General features: G+C 45.4%; 1 non-coding gene across 1 annotated transcript; it reads left to right on the top strand.

The window, feature by feature from the left end:
• Nucleotides 1–961: 961 nt before the first annotated feature.
• On the top strand, nucleotides 962–1,033 carry TRNAP-UGG (transfer RNA proline (anticodon UGG)). Its single transcript has one exon. It is a non-coding gene; the product is annotated as a tRNA-Pro (tRNA).
• Nucleotides 1,034–14,511: the final 13,478 nt, after the last annotated feature.

Genomic DNA, 14,511 nt, shown 5'->3' with positions numbered 1-14,511 from the left:
AGCCGTCTTTCAATTCGCAGCCTCAGCTCGACCTTGTGTATCATCACCCCGTCCGGTGACCCAAGGACAGACTCGGCCACTCTGCCGCTGCCGCCGTCGTCTATGCTTCCGCCGCTGCTCCCGGAGGCGCCAGGCCTTGCCGTATCTTTTGCTTCGCGATGTGTCACGTCCGGTACTAATTCTTCCCAGGCCCGTGTTCGCCAAACTTAACAGTCCCTAGGAAGGGAATTTGTTGTCCTTGGGCATGCACCAATCGATGAGCACAAATTGCCATTCTTTACACACGGCACCATAAAAGCCCACCCTCGAATTTCTGCACGTTAGCCACAGCACGTAGGCACACACACCACCAGACTTCCGCAGGCAACCGCTGTTTCTCACTCTGCGAAATAGGAAGATCGTGTTCTCGGCGTGTCCGTTCGTCCTATCTTCTCAGCGACGTGTACGTTTCTCCAACCGGCGGGTTACGGTAAACTGACCCCCGCGCGGAGTCAGCGTTGCTTGCGTCACGCGCACGCCGTCGCACCTTGGCGAGGTCGCCGTTGTAGGGTAGCCTTGTGTAGCTTCTGCCTCATCCGGATACTTGATACGATGCGAACTGGAGCTCCGTGTACGGTCACGCGCTACGGCAACCCTCGTCGACGCGTGCTCGTTGCCAGGCCATGGTTGCTATCCGTCCTTAAGCTCTCCACGGTATACTTGGCATCAATGAGACGCACCGGAGCCTTCGCAGACAGTTCAGACATAACAACAGCAATCCTTGTGTGATGTAACTGTTCAATTGTGAAAATACAAATATAGAGGTTACCTGAACAGTATAGTGCGATAAAACAGACGCAACGCCTACCGAATTTTAACTAGCTTTAGGGACTTTAGGGTCTGGAATAAAACCGAAAATAACATAAAACCGGATTTCTAGATGTCTTGCTCATGTACGCGTTTGTGCGTTGCCGCTTCACGTGGCCCGTTGGTCTAGGGGTATGATTCTCGCTTTGGGTGCGAGAGGTCCCGGGTTCAAATCCCGGACGGGCCCTCTCTTTTTTTAATCCTATTTTCCACAGTATTCAAGGCATAGCATGCAGATGTCGTTTCGCAAATAAGAGCTATGCTTGCTTCGATGGATTCCGAGTGATTGATCAATCATAGTAACCAGCGCGGTGCCGTTTAGCATGTTTCTGCTGCCCCGCCGAAGTCATGGAGAGAGAGAGTAAAACGTTTATTTCATAATGTGGTTGGATAAGCCCTCATTCCAGGAGCCCACATACCTTCGCCGCTGCTCTTGCCTGGTTCACCAGCGAAATCTGGTCTTCCGAATGTGAGCTGGACACCGACGCCTCCCAGTCCTCACTTGTTCGGTTATTGCTTCTTTGCATAGTTGGGTTTTTTCTGGCATGCTCATACTGTACGGTATAAGTCAGCTACTTCACCGCAGAAGGCGCAACGCTGATCCTACGAATTTGGAAACATACAGCTGAATTTGACAGGGTTTATATAAGTATCCGCTGAGCAAAACACAACGTGAATGAATAAATGTGGAAGAACTACCTAAATGACGCATTAAAACAAAGAGCTCATTAACTTAGATAAAGCTGAGTAAAGTGACGCAGGCAGTTGGCCAAAATGGGATAATGATCCACCTAAGTCAACAAACTAAAAAAAAACATAAATTCACGTTGCGAACGCTAGCAATAAATAAATATGCTGCAGGCGCTAAATGGGCAATCATTATAATAACAAATTAGATTATTAATCAAACCGATAAAAAGTAGACCCTATGACACTGACAGGGCCACAGAGACGGCTAATTTGCTCATTTGCCCTGGGACACTGCAAAACTGAAAGTCTTCTTTCTGATGAGTGGTTTGACGTTTCGGTTTGAATTTCGAAAATTCAGCCGGCTTTTTTCGGTGTTTATATAAAAAAAGCATCGGTTTCTTTCAGCGAGTATCATTTCCTACGATTATCGTGTTCCTTCTGAGATATGTGAGGCATTCCTGTGCGCTCAAACCTTATCTACAGATTACGTCTTTTTTTGTTATCACCAGCAGTTAGTTGCTGTTCACTGCTGACGAATGCGGGGCCGTATTTTGTGCTACTTCATTTGGTCACTGAGTTGCCCTGGATTGCAGGTAAGCAAAAGTGTACACACCATAAGAACTGTGACGGAACTGCTAGCCAGCGACATCTGATGGCGCTTTCCTTTATGCGCCCCACCTTACCCCGCTGTCCTGCTCGCGCACTCATTTCGTGCGACATGGGGATTATGGTGCAAAAATCGCAAGGGACCACTGTTTATTTTCGCGCACTACAAGCAGACTGAGTGATCGAATTAGCTCATGTTACCCGTTTCATCAATCGATCTCTATTCTGAGCCGCTGTGGCGGCGAAGCTGTTACATATGTGAGGAACAAAACAGCTCAAAGTTTTTACCTTGTTATCAAGTGCACGATTTGCGCAATAGGTTCGGTATTTTGTCGGAAGTAACACGCGCCTTCCACACTACCCCCCGAATCCTTATCAATAGGGACGGTTTGGTTTATGATTTATGGGGTTTTACCTTCCAAAGCAACGCAGGCTATGAGGGACGCCGTAGTGAAGGGTTCAGGAAATTTCGACCGACCACTAGGGGTTCTTCAACGTGTACAGACATCGCACCGTACACTGGCCTCTTGAATTTTGCCTCCATCGAAATTCGACCTCCGCGGCCGGGATCGAACCAGCGTCTTTCGCGTCAGCAGCCGAGCGCCTAAACCACCTAGCCATCATGGCGGCTTAAACACTGTGGTGAATAATATGTCTTTTATTGAGTTTTATACTTTGGGAATCGGTGTATATATTGGGTGCTGCAAACGTGGATAGATGGTCGCTAATCTCAGAACACAGAACGCCAGACAGTTACCTCCGTAAGAATGTTTGTAGAGCGCAGACCAATCAGCGTGTTTTATTGCGTTGTTACTCTAGTGGCTTGGGGAATTAAACTTTCACAAAGAATTGAAAGCATAACTTCTAGAAGTTGCCATTATTTTGTTTATTCACCTGAAAACAGGTGGACATAAAAATCGGCGACACTACATGCCATTTTTTCACATTTGCAAAAACCAGCACTCTTTTAACGAAGGTAAGAAACTTAGGAAAAATGCCACAGGCAGGGCGCTGAAGTGCAGTACTACACACAATCGCAACTGTTTCAAAATTACAGCTCACACATGGGAAATCTGCCAAACATTTATACGAATGATGTCGTGCGCGTAGGCGCGTGGAACATACGCTTCGCATGTTTAGGGGGCCCTGACGTATTCCGCCCACTGACGACTGATTTATATAAGGGCCGAATCAAGAAATTTTTCAAGCACATACAATGTCAATTTAGCGCAGCCCCTCTCCCTCTCGGAGCTATATTTTCATCTCATTGTGAATTTCAAGCGCTCTTAGCATAGGAGCCTCATTTGGCGTTGCTTATTCCCATTACCATCCCTCCGCTGGACGACGCGAACAATGGGCGCAGATCGCGCGGCGCCTTCTGTATCCTTTTATTAGAGCTCAGAATTTTAAACGGTAGAAACGAAAGTGCAGATAATTTTTCTAGTACAGCCGAAAATTTAGCGTCGATTTGCCGGAACATGCCAATCGCTGTACTTCGCGTTACTTTTTGCATCCAAACTGCGCTTTTCATATCAGTTATTGAGATAACTAGTTTTCTTGAACCGACATTTTGTTCTGATGAGCAATCTTCCTTCCCTCCTTATGAACAGCCGCTTTTACTCTTCACACGACTGTGCCACCAAGAGGAGGGGTCATGTTTTCTTTTGACAGATTGTCGGGCCTGTTGTTTTCAGGCATTCACTCAGAAGGTCTCTGTCTCTTCTGATTCAGGCGCGCTGTATTCTCCGGCTTACTTACGAATACAGTTTAAATATCTTTGTATTTGTGCCCTAGTACTCCTTGCTTTGTCCACATCCTTATGACATTCCTTGCGCGGTGTAATGGTTGCGCCATCCTGAAAAAAAAAAAAAAAGGAACCTGAATACCACAGTCCTATAAAACAGAGACAACGCCTATTAAATTTTAACTAGCTGTAGCGGAACGCTTCCTAAATATGAAGATGACTCTCGGGTGCGGAATAAAACCGAACGAGATCTTTAAACGGGTATTCTGTTTATCTTACGCAAGGACGTGTTTCTAAACCGGCGTACCATGTGGCCCGTTGGACTAGTGGTAAGATTCTCGCTCTTAGTGCGAGAGGTCCCGGGTTCTAATCCCGGACGGGCGCGTTACTTTTTAAATCTATGTTCGTTCTGCAAAGTTCAGAGAGGTTTTTGCATTCAAGAGCGACTCCTGCCTCCACGGCTCCGATTTCGATCATAGTTGACAAAGCGCAGCGGTTTCACAGAATTTTACCGCCCTTGGCGAAGTCAGATTACTGCGCGCCATCAGCACTTTGGTAATAATACTAATCGTATTGAAAATCGCACACCCTGCTTTTTAAGCACGTATTCGCAGACATAAATGTAACTGAATAACAGCTCTGAAACGGTTACCGAAGTGAAACAATCAAAGAAAAATTGCGATTAACGTAGTTAGATATAGAAAAATTGAGCGGGCACTTTGCAAACGTGGGATATTAACGGATATGAAGCAACAAAATAAACAGAGCAAAAGTGCAGGAGCCGAATGATGGCAGTAAAGGAAAATGACGAAGAGGTTAAAAGCGCAGTCATTATAATAGCAAATTAGAGAATTCAGCAAACCATAAAAACAAGCTCCGGTTATAGTTACGGTGCCTCAGGGCCGGCTAATTTGCCTTCAAACATTGTAAAACTGAAGGTATTTTATTCAGGGGTTCGATATTGGTTTTCGATTTGGTGAAAATGCCAGAGATTTTTCAGGTCTTTATAGAAAAAAAAACATTTTTTTTGTTTCTTTCCGAGAATATTATCTTCGATGGAAGAATCGTCGACTTTTTATATAACGGAGTCTGTCTATGGGGTTACAAGTTGTCGCCGTGCAGATCAGTTTTATCACTAACCTAAGATGCAAGTTGTAAGCTGCTAATTGCATTTAGGTTGTTCTGACGCAGTAATGAAGGGGTTCTAGTAGAGTGAAGACTTGTGTTTCAAGAGAATTTAGAATTATTCATCCGTCATTATCGTTGCCAATAGCGTCACCACAACAGCCAATCATCAATACAGTTCATTACAACCGCTCCTGTGAAGTTACAATTCTGTCGCCAGACCGTGTTTTCAGGGTCTGATAGCCTAGGAAAACTTTTGAAACGGCAGCTTTCTTTGTCAGGATCCGCTTGCTGGAATTAATGATTCGTAGGTGAGGATATCAAAGGCAGCCTTCATATTCGCCACGACTGGTATGTTGAGATGGTGCTGTTTATTACTAACCCTCTTGATAATGTGCAGTATTTGTAACACGAATGTAAAATCATGAATGCTTATATCTGGCCGGAATTTACTCTTCCCCTGCCAAAGTTAGACAGTTCTTCTAAGAGTTCAACTAGACTTTCCGCGTGCGAATTTTCGAAATTTTATTTTTAGCATCCGCGCAAGTAATACAAATGTTCGTTAAAAGGATTAGGACCTTGCTCGATTTCGACTGCAGCGCCCTCAGCACGTGAGACACTTGGTTTATTATAGTTTCCTTGTACCGTAATTTTAGTGATACAGTCTTACACCCGTGTTTTTCGTCTCCGAGTACTCTCCTGGTCATCACACGGGTTATTCTAGCTTTTCTCTGCGCATTGTAATGCGGACTTGTTGAAGTGCAGTGGACTACTTCGTAATTGAGAAAAGTGCGCCAATTTCCTTTGTGGCGGGTTATTGATCCAGGCGTTCTTAGTATAGTCTCAGAACCTGGGATGGCTGCAGAAAATATAGTTGACTCGTGGTTAGGCTTATCGTCTGCATTGTTCTGTTATTTAATCAACAGCGTGGACATTACCGCTACTTATTTACTCCTACTTTCCAAGGTTGGCATAAAGCTGTACAACTTCCTAACACCAATGTCTTTTCCAAATGAAGTAGGCTGTGATCTGACCTTGCGCGTGTCAGGTGTTTAGATACCTGTGTGTATCTGCCGTTACGTGTCCTTCGTTGACAAGATGTTAAAGACATTAAACTTACATGACATAACTTTGGTTGAATTCCATTGAACTCTGCACAACCCTCGGGCTGATGGCCTTTTGGATGTAGGAATAGTGTGTGGGAGCTTTCTGTTTCACAAGCAGATGTTCGCAGTCCTAAAGCCCAATGCAGAAGCATATAAGGTCCTGCCTGTCACGCTCTTGTGAGCCATGCTTTTCCGGTGTACGAATGCTGTCAAAAAGCAAAGATAGAAAAGCTAGGGAACTAACCGAAGCTTTTTTATTGCAAAAAAATGAAGCATGTGCGTCAGCGACACATCCATATCTTTGCACAAGGCTGAGAGTAATTTTTTCACCCGTTCGCTATCATATCAACTTTACAGATGACAGCATTCCTTGCATGTAAGACGGCATATATTTATGCATGTTTTCTTCGAATAAATCAATTGTGAGTGGCGCTTCGTCCCGTCTTTCTGCCTTGTGTTCTGTCTTTTTTCGCGCCTGTAACCAAAGATGAACAGTTACCAACTTGCCCAGCAACACGTTCTTTTAATCCACCGGGTTGCATCCATGCGTGCCTTTTCCATAGAGATGCTGATGCTGCGCCAGTCACGTGGCAATGGTTACGCCCACCTCACCACGTTTTGCGACGCGTCGCCTCTGTTGGCCGGAGGGAACAATGCTATCCATAGCTCTCTTCGAAATAAGACCCGCCTCGGCAACTACGCCGAGGGAGCTCTCGTAAGTTGTTCACCTAGTTTGCTTGCAAAGGGCTACTCCTGGGAAGTCATTCCTGATTTATCTCTTTCCGAACACAGATTTATTACATACTCTTTTCTTTCCCAACCGTTGTCGCCGTTCAAGCGGCTCACCAGAGCCAGTTCCAGCCGCTTAATTGCCCAGTTAACTTCGCTGCCTTGGTTCAAATCTTTTTACAATTATCAGTTTCATTCGGCGTGTGCTCTTGATCATGTCCTCTGAAAATTTAACGCCACCTTTATGTCACTTTACAAGAAAAACTTGCGTTTGGTTAAACCACATTTTCCCGAGGGTTCCATTTGGTGGACGGCTGATTTGAGCATGGAGAGGTCCCGTGTGCGCGCTCTTTGTCGCCGTTTTCAACGCATTTCAGACCCACAGCTGAGAATTCTTCACCGTTCAATTTATTATAAAGCTCTTGCTATGTATCGCTCTAACATCAGAACCACACATGATAGTTATATAAAAGAGATCTGCTCCACAGCTACACGTAAATATCTCTTTGGTAAGCCTTATAAACATGCTTTTGGCAAGCTCAGGTGCCCTTCCATTATCCCTCCTGTGCGGTACGCTGATGGCACATATACCGAAACGCTTCCTGACGCTATACAGTTGCTCCTTCGTACTCACGTCGCTACAGATGATTCTTCCCGTGATCTCCCTTTTCATACTCATGTTCAGGACATTACTGCGCAGCCTTACAATAACTCAGTCCAAGATTTACCGTTCACTGCTGCGGAGATCGAAGCTGTCATCAGTTCATTAGATTTGTCGTCTTCTCCAGGGCCTGATCTTATCTCTCCCCGTTTTGTTGTCGCCTTGTTTAACGCTCATCCCTTGTTTTTCGTCTCCCTCTTTAATTCTGTCTTGCACTTGGGTTACTTTCCGCAGACATGGAGAATTGGCAGAGTTACTTTTATTCCCAAACCAAATAGACCAAAGCACCTTCCAAATTCTTACCGACCGATCTGTATTAATTCGTCTTTCGGTAAGGTGCTCGAGCGTTTACTATATGGTCGGCTGTATTACTTCCGGCGCCAAAATAAATTACTTCATAAAAATCAGTATGGTTTCACGCATGGTCGCAGTTCTGTTCAGGCTCTATATCATTTGCGGGAGTTCCTACATAGTTATAAACAACAAAAAATTCCTGTGGTTCTAATTTCTCTGCATTTCAGAGGAGCATTTGATAGTGTTTGGCACCCTCTGGTTTTACATTTTTTACGAAAACATCGTTGCCCTCGAAATCTTTATTCCCTTCTGGAGTCTTTCCTTCATAACCGCCATTTGACCTATCAATCTCCTTCTTGTACTCTTTCTGTGCCTTCTTCCCTCGGCAGTCCGCAGGGTTCACCACTTTCGCCACTGCTTCGGAACATTTTGCTGTATGATCTCCTAAACCTTCCTGTGCCCTCACCTATCCACATTCAGGCATATGCAGATGACACCATTGTCCTCATCCCTGGCAAAACTAGCCGCGAGTTGTCAACGCTGGGCTCAAATGTTTTAACTTTAATCCAAAACTGGTGTACCGCGTCCCGCGTTCAGTTAAACCCAGAAAAGTGTTCTTATGTCTTGTTTTTTAATGGAGCTCCGGCGTTACACAAGCGTAAGCCGACTATTCGACTAGACACTTACAGTCTGAAGTGTGAACCGAGTATTAAATTATTGGGGTGTTGTCTTTGACTCTTACTTAAGCTTTATTCCCCATGTTAATTATTTGCAAACGAAAATTTTTGCATCTACCACCAAGCTCCTTAATTGGTTCCATTTCCATTTTCGTGTTTTTCCTTGTCATATGCGTCAAATTTATCATCAGGTTATTCTCCCTACAATTACCTATGCCGCCCCAGCTTGGTGGTTTCATTGCCCCCTTTCTCGGCTAAGCGATCGTGTTTTATCGCTTCAACGAATTCCCCGTCTGGCTCTTACTTGTGCCTATCATACTACGCGAACCGCTGCTCTTCATGTTCTTGCAAACGTTCTTCCTCTGCCTATCTATCTGGACCGGTTATGCGCAGAGTTTATGCTTTTCACGTTACGTCAATCCGTAGTGTACGGCAATACTTTTTATGATCCCTCTCACATTCAACCTTTATTTGATCCCTGGTCAGACCATCCGTCATTAAAATTTAAATTTTCTTTTGTTCAACTTAGTTCTCAAGAAGCTGTATTCTTTTCTTGTCAACGTGCCCTGCATATTTACACTGATGGGTCTTTCACTCCTCGCTCAGCTGGTGCAGCATTTGTCGTTCTTAGCTCAACACAAAATATTGTCCATGTACTTACATCGTCTCTCTTTAGAACCACCCTCTAGCGCCTATGCCGCGTAGCTTGTAGCCTTTCATTCTGCTGTTGTTTATGCTATTCACAACCCTCCCTCTACGCCTCTTCATTTTTACACTGATTCTCTATCTCTGCTTTCTGCGCTGTCTTCAGTTACTTCTTACAATCCGACTATTATTGCAATTAAGAAAGATCTCTATCGTTTAACTTCTTTAGCTCCATTTCTTTTATTTCATATCCGGGGTCATTCTGGAATTTTTGGAAACGAGTTAGCCGACCAAGCTGCTGGTAGTGCCGGCCAGTTTGAAAGTTTACATATTTCTACCCTTTCACGCCGTTGCGTTCGTTCCCGTTTGCATCATTCTTCACTTCTTTTATGGATCATTTTTTGGCGCGAGAATAATGGTGGCACTGAACTATTCAACTGGATCCCTGATGCACTTAACATTCCCCTTATGCGTCTACCCAGGAATCCTCTAATAACTTTACTTACTGGGCATGGTAGATTTCCGTTCTATTTTAAAAGATTTGGCCTGTCTCCGTCTTCAACTTGTTCCTGTGGATTGTTATGTGAAAATATCCGTCATTACTTCCGGGACTGTTCCGTTACTGCTTCTTTAGTTTCTCGTTTAAAATCTCTTTGCTCATCGGACATCACACCATCTGTTTACCCCTCCCTTCTCCGAAACCCTGCTGCTTGTGTTCTTCTCCTTCAAATGGTTCACCTCATAAGTAGTACAATTCCAAATTATTCACGCTGATTTCTCTTTTTCCTCTAATCTCTCTTCCCCAAGCTTTGCGCGGCGGAGCGCCCCGTGCTCCTTTATTGAGCATAGGTCGCTTTGTCGTGGCGTGACTGTGACTGTGACTGCGTCCTTGACTGTGTGACTGCAACTCTGTCTTGACTGCGTGACTGTGACTGTGTCGTTGACTGAGTGACTGTGACTTCGTTTTTTTTTTCTTTTGTCTTGATTATGTTTTTATTTTTCTGATTTTTATTTTGTGGCCGGCGCTCAGTGCTTTCTTTGACTGTTACGGTGACAATGACTTTGCAGTGACTTGGGTTTTCTCTTATTTATTCCGCGGACTGCACGCTGTGCTTTGGCTATCTGCCTGCGTCTAACTTATTATGACGAGACTTTTGTTTTCTTTTCTTATGAGTTTTTTTAATGCATTGTTTTTCGCTTAATTTTTTTTTCTCTTCTTCTTTGCAACATTTAGTTATTTTTCTTTTTTTTTAAATTGGCGTTAAGCCTGGCAAAGCATTGCTGGTCCAGGCATCCTCTCTCTTTCTTTTATGTTCTTTACCTCTTTTTTGAGAGGACCAATAAAAGGGTAAAAGGGGAAACATCGTTTCTTTCAGTCATATCTCTAGGTGCGTGCATCGACGTCTTTCTTGAGGCAAAACTTCATCATCAGAATCACAGTACGAAGACACACACAGAGACGAACGCTGCATTCACAACTTGTTTATTGTAAAAGGGCATGCTGATATAAGCGCGGCGTCCCACATATATGCGCAGCATACACTAAGTTAAACACAGAAAGACATGTTCTAGAAGCAAAACTAGAGCGGACAACAAACAAGGTACGAAAGAGCGTACCTTGCGGCAGCGAAACGGTCGCATTCCGACCTGTACATCGCGTTTGAAGCATAACTTTCACAGCCATTGGCACTTTTCCTTATGTGGCATGCTTCCAGCAGTTCATGTGCGGTTCGGTCTTTACTGTATCTTTTATCCTGTGAACTGAAAGAAACAATTCGGAGCTGATATGTATAATCGCAACGAATTGCAATTAATTTCTTTTGTTTATCACCATGCTGCTGCTCCTTTTACGTACCGAGGTACGAGGAGAGGGGAGCAAAAAGTGCAATGAACAAGAACGGGAGGAAACAACATAACTGCGCACTACATAGTTGCAGTGATATTCTACCCATATATCGCATACGGAAAGGAAATCTTAATGCAGTTAATGAGCGGGGATGACGCTGGTTACGCCCATCTCAACGCGTTTTGCAACGCGTCGCCTCGTTTTTCCGGTAAGTTGTTTCCTTTTGTCTGCAGAGATAATTTTGGTGTTTCTTCAGCTAAGAACATTGTTAGCAAGTCGGTTGGTTGGTTTATGGGGTTTAACGTCCCAAAGCGACTAAGGCTATGACAGTCGCCGTAGTGGAGGGCTCCGGAAATTTCGACCACCTGGGGCTCTTTAACGTGCACTGACAGCGCACAGTACACGGGCCTCTAGAATTTCTCCTCCAAAGAAATTCAACCGCCGCGGCCGGGATCGAACCCGCGTCTTTCGGGTCAGCAGCTGAGCACCATAACCACTGAGCCAGCAAGTGGTTTCTTATGCTTCGTGAACGCAATTTGCGCGTGAAGCATAGAAAATTAGCTGTAGCGCACATTTACCGCGCAACCACCCGTTCGTTCTTGCGCCGTCTTTTCAGGACGAGGTTTTCAATTGTTTTTCATGGTGTCAAGGAATTGATCAAAAATCGTGGTAATCGCTTTTTATCAAGGATGCAAGCGTACTGTTGTGATACTATGATGCATTCAGTATGTTGAGTTTGGATTTCTGAACAGCATTTTCGTCAAGGCTGATGTACAGGAATTGCGCGCAGACCGTAAGAGTCTCTTTTTTTTCCTTCTTACTGGTGTCCAGCCGTTGACAACTCCTTTAGTGTTATTTTCACGAGTGTTGTTTTAGAGGAAAAACACGAAGCGCGTACGCGTAATTTTTTATTTTGTTCGAAACATATTGCATGAGCTTCACCAAACCTTATTTCTTGTTGCTCATTGTAATATGGTGCATTTTATAAGCAGTGTGATTCAGTATTCTTTCAGTGCAATTAACAATGTAAACAGGAAAAAAATAAATGCTTTCATGAAACCACTGCCTCCAATTGCGTGCAACTGAGAAAAGCGGAAAACCGACCCATTAATGGCAAAAAATTGCAATAACAACAGCTCTGATCACATTATTTCAATATTCATAAACTAATTCAGCCGTGCTTAGGTCCTTCGAGAAGTTGGCGGTATTTCCAGTAAAAAGGTTCCGATCCGCGACATTATTACGTCTGTATGCACGGCATGCATCGAATGACATATTAAATCCATTGCGCAGCACTGTAGACGATGTAGTCGAACATTTTAAAAACCAAAGGTAAATTAGAACCGAAACCATTGCTATCGAATCCGAAACAGAGCTAAAGCACGCGTCTAAAATCTCGTAGGATGAAATCAGCGGTCTCACGAGCCGCTCCGGGCACTGGCGGCAGTGCAGCAGATCGGCCGCAGGGACCTTACGGGAGCGTCCGCTCTTTACCAATATCTTTCTCGATGCGCATTCTTCTACTTTTCCTACTAATTCTTTCTCTTGTTCTTTCTCCAAGCTCGCCTATAAAATTGGAGTTTTGTGGTACTGTAGAAAACGACTCAGCCCCTCGAAACGGTAACCAGGGACATGAAAGCATCTCCGCCTTCCATGACTTTCCCCTCTGCCTTACCAGAGCTCCCATTGAAAACTCTGCATTCTGTTGGACTGTTCATCTCCGTCCTGATCATTCTGGGAACCAAGCATGATTCCCATCCTAACCTATTCACCTTGCATTGTGCCCGGTCAGAAACCCGCGGACGTGACGGACTCAAAGGCTTTGCGATTGTAGACGTGAAATGCATTGCGGCCCTGGAATTAATCGCGTCCTCAGAACTTCCAAGTATTGCCGACATCTCTCCCTGTGCACGCGCCGAAAGATCGGAAAGGAAGAGAAAAAAGAAACTCCCGTGGTCTTCGTTCTTCTCGCGCCTTCTGCTCGAGCGGCGCGAGACATCGAATGGACGCCATCTTTTCTTGAGAACCAGTCTTTCAAGGTGCACCGGCAAGCAATGTGCGTCCACCCAGCCCGTCCCTACCCGTCAGCTGTTCAGCTCCACAAGAGTGGTTCCGGACTCCACCGTGCAATGGCGAGTGATCTGGGACAAGGAGCTCACTGCTGCCGTGGGAGCTGCCGTAACGTCACAGCCCTTTCCATGCGGCCATCTAGGCGGCCACTGGTCGCGGAGCGGGCCAAGCGCTTCGTCGCCTCGGTCCGACGCCTCAGCTGTACTATCGGAGCAGGAGCCGTTGGCGCCTACAACCAGCTGCGCGGTCAAGGCGAGGAGGCGCTGGAGCTCGTAGAAGCGCCAGTGCAGATATGCACTCAGCCGGTCGCAGCCTTCAGCCGTCCCCACAGCTACGTACTCGGTGAGTTTGCTCCTAACTTTCCTCAGTAGCTTTAGTGCACTTGATGCATTTTCCTGTCAGCTGATTCTCCGAGTCCTGCGCGTGTTCAGATGGTTCAGGCTGTCATTATGCAGGACCCACAAGCAGCAGTTAAGAAGTAGCCAGATGGTATTCCGTAGCGAGAAGCATTACGGGGCAACGCACAGTTATGTTTTCACGCCTAAGGCTCGGAACCGGCTCCTCGCTACTCGTAAGCTATTTAAGGACATTCTGAGACGGGTATAGCATGTCTTGCATTAAGAGGAAAAGCTAGCAGCTTGCTGGTTGGCCTGATGACGGCTTGCTGATTGCAGCTGCCACCCCGGATTTAAAAAAAAGAAGGCACTTCACCCGTAACACGTGGAAAAAAAAAATAAATACCGGGTGTTTACCCCTGCGGTAATGTGAACTTCAGTGACAGCTGGGCTGAAGGAAAACGCAGATATAGTTTAATAATGCAGGGCAGAGGTGCCTTTTTCGAGCTTGTTCGAGTAGCCGGGTGCAGTCATCAGTCGTGTGGCGTGGTGGTGGAGTTGGGGAGCTGTGTAGGGCGGAGGGTAGCGGTGCGTCGGCACGACATGCATGGTCACGAATTATTCCTATAGAAGAGGGGTGTCCTACAGATACTGTGAAGGAGAGAGAAATTGGGGCTGAGGAGGGAAGGGGAGGCCGCAGCTGTCTACTGTTGTGTTCGGAACAATCCGTGATCAGCATTCTGCCCAATCAGTGTGGTACATTGCGATGAGGGATATACCTGTCGTCAGCTCATGCTCGTTTGACAAGAACGACGCCGCATGAACGAAGCCATGGCCCTCACAGCTGGTACGGAAAGAAAAAAATTGATTTGAAACTGCCGAGTTTGAAATGGCGATTCTAAAACCTAGACGGCATGAAAAATGATGACATGCGCTCGCAATTCGCCACTCCAGATCATTTTTCGCCAACTAGCGGATTGAGCGAAAAACCGCCGAATGAAGTCCTATTTGATGAAACGCGCTACTTTATCGGTGCAAAACGGTGTTGCAGTTGTCCATGCTTCCAGCTGTCGTTGTGCCAAGGCAAAAAAAAAACGAATAAGTAAACTTTGACGTTGTTTTTATTCTTGCGATTTT

The sequence above is a fragment of the Amblyomma mixtum genome, chromosome 3 (genome assembly GCF_055824585.1).
Source record: "Amblyomma mixtum isolate Tamu chromosome 3, ASM5582458v1, whole genome shotgun sequence".
NCBI lineage: Eukaryota > Metazoa > Arthropoda > Arachnida > Ixodida > Ixodidae > Amblyomma > Amblyomma mixtum.
The sequence above is the reverse complement of the archived record's forward strand: the minus strand, read 5'-3'. Positions and strand labels throughout refer to the sequence as shown.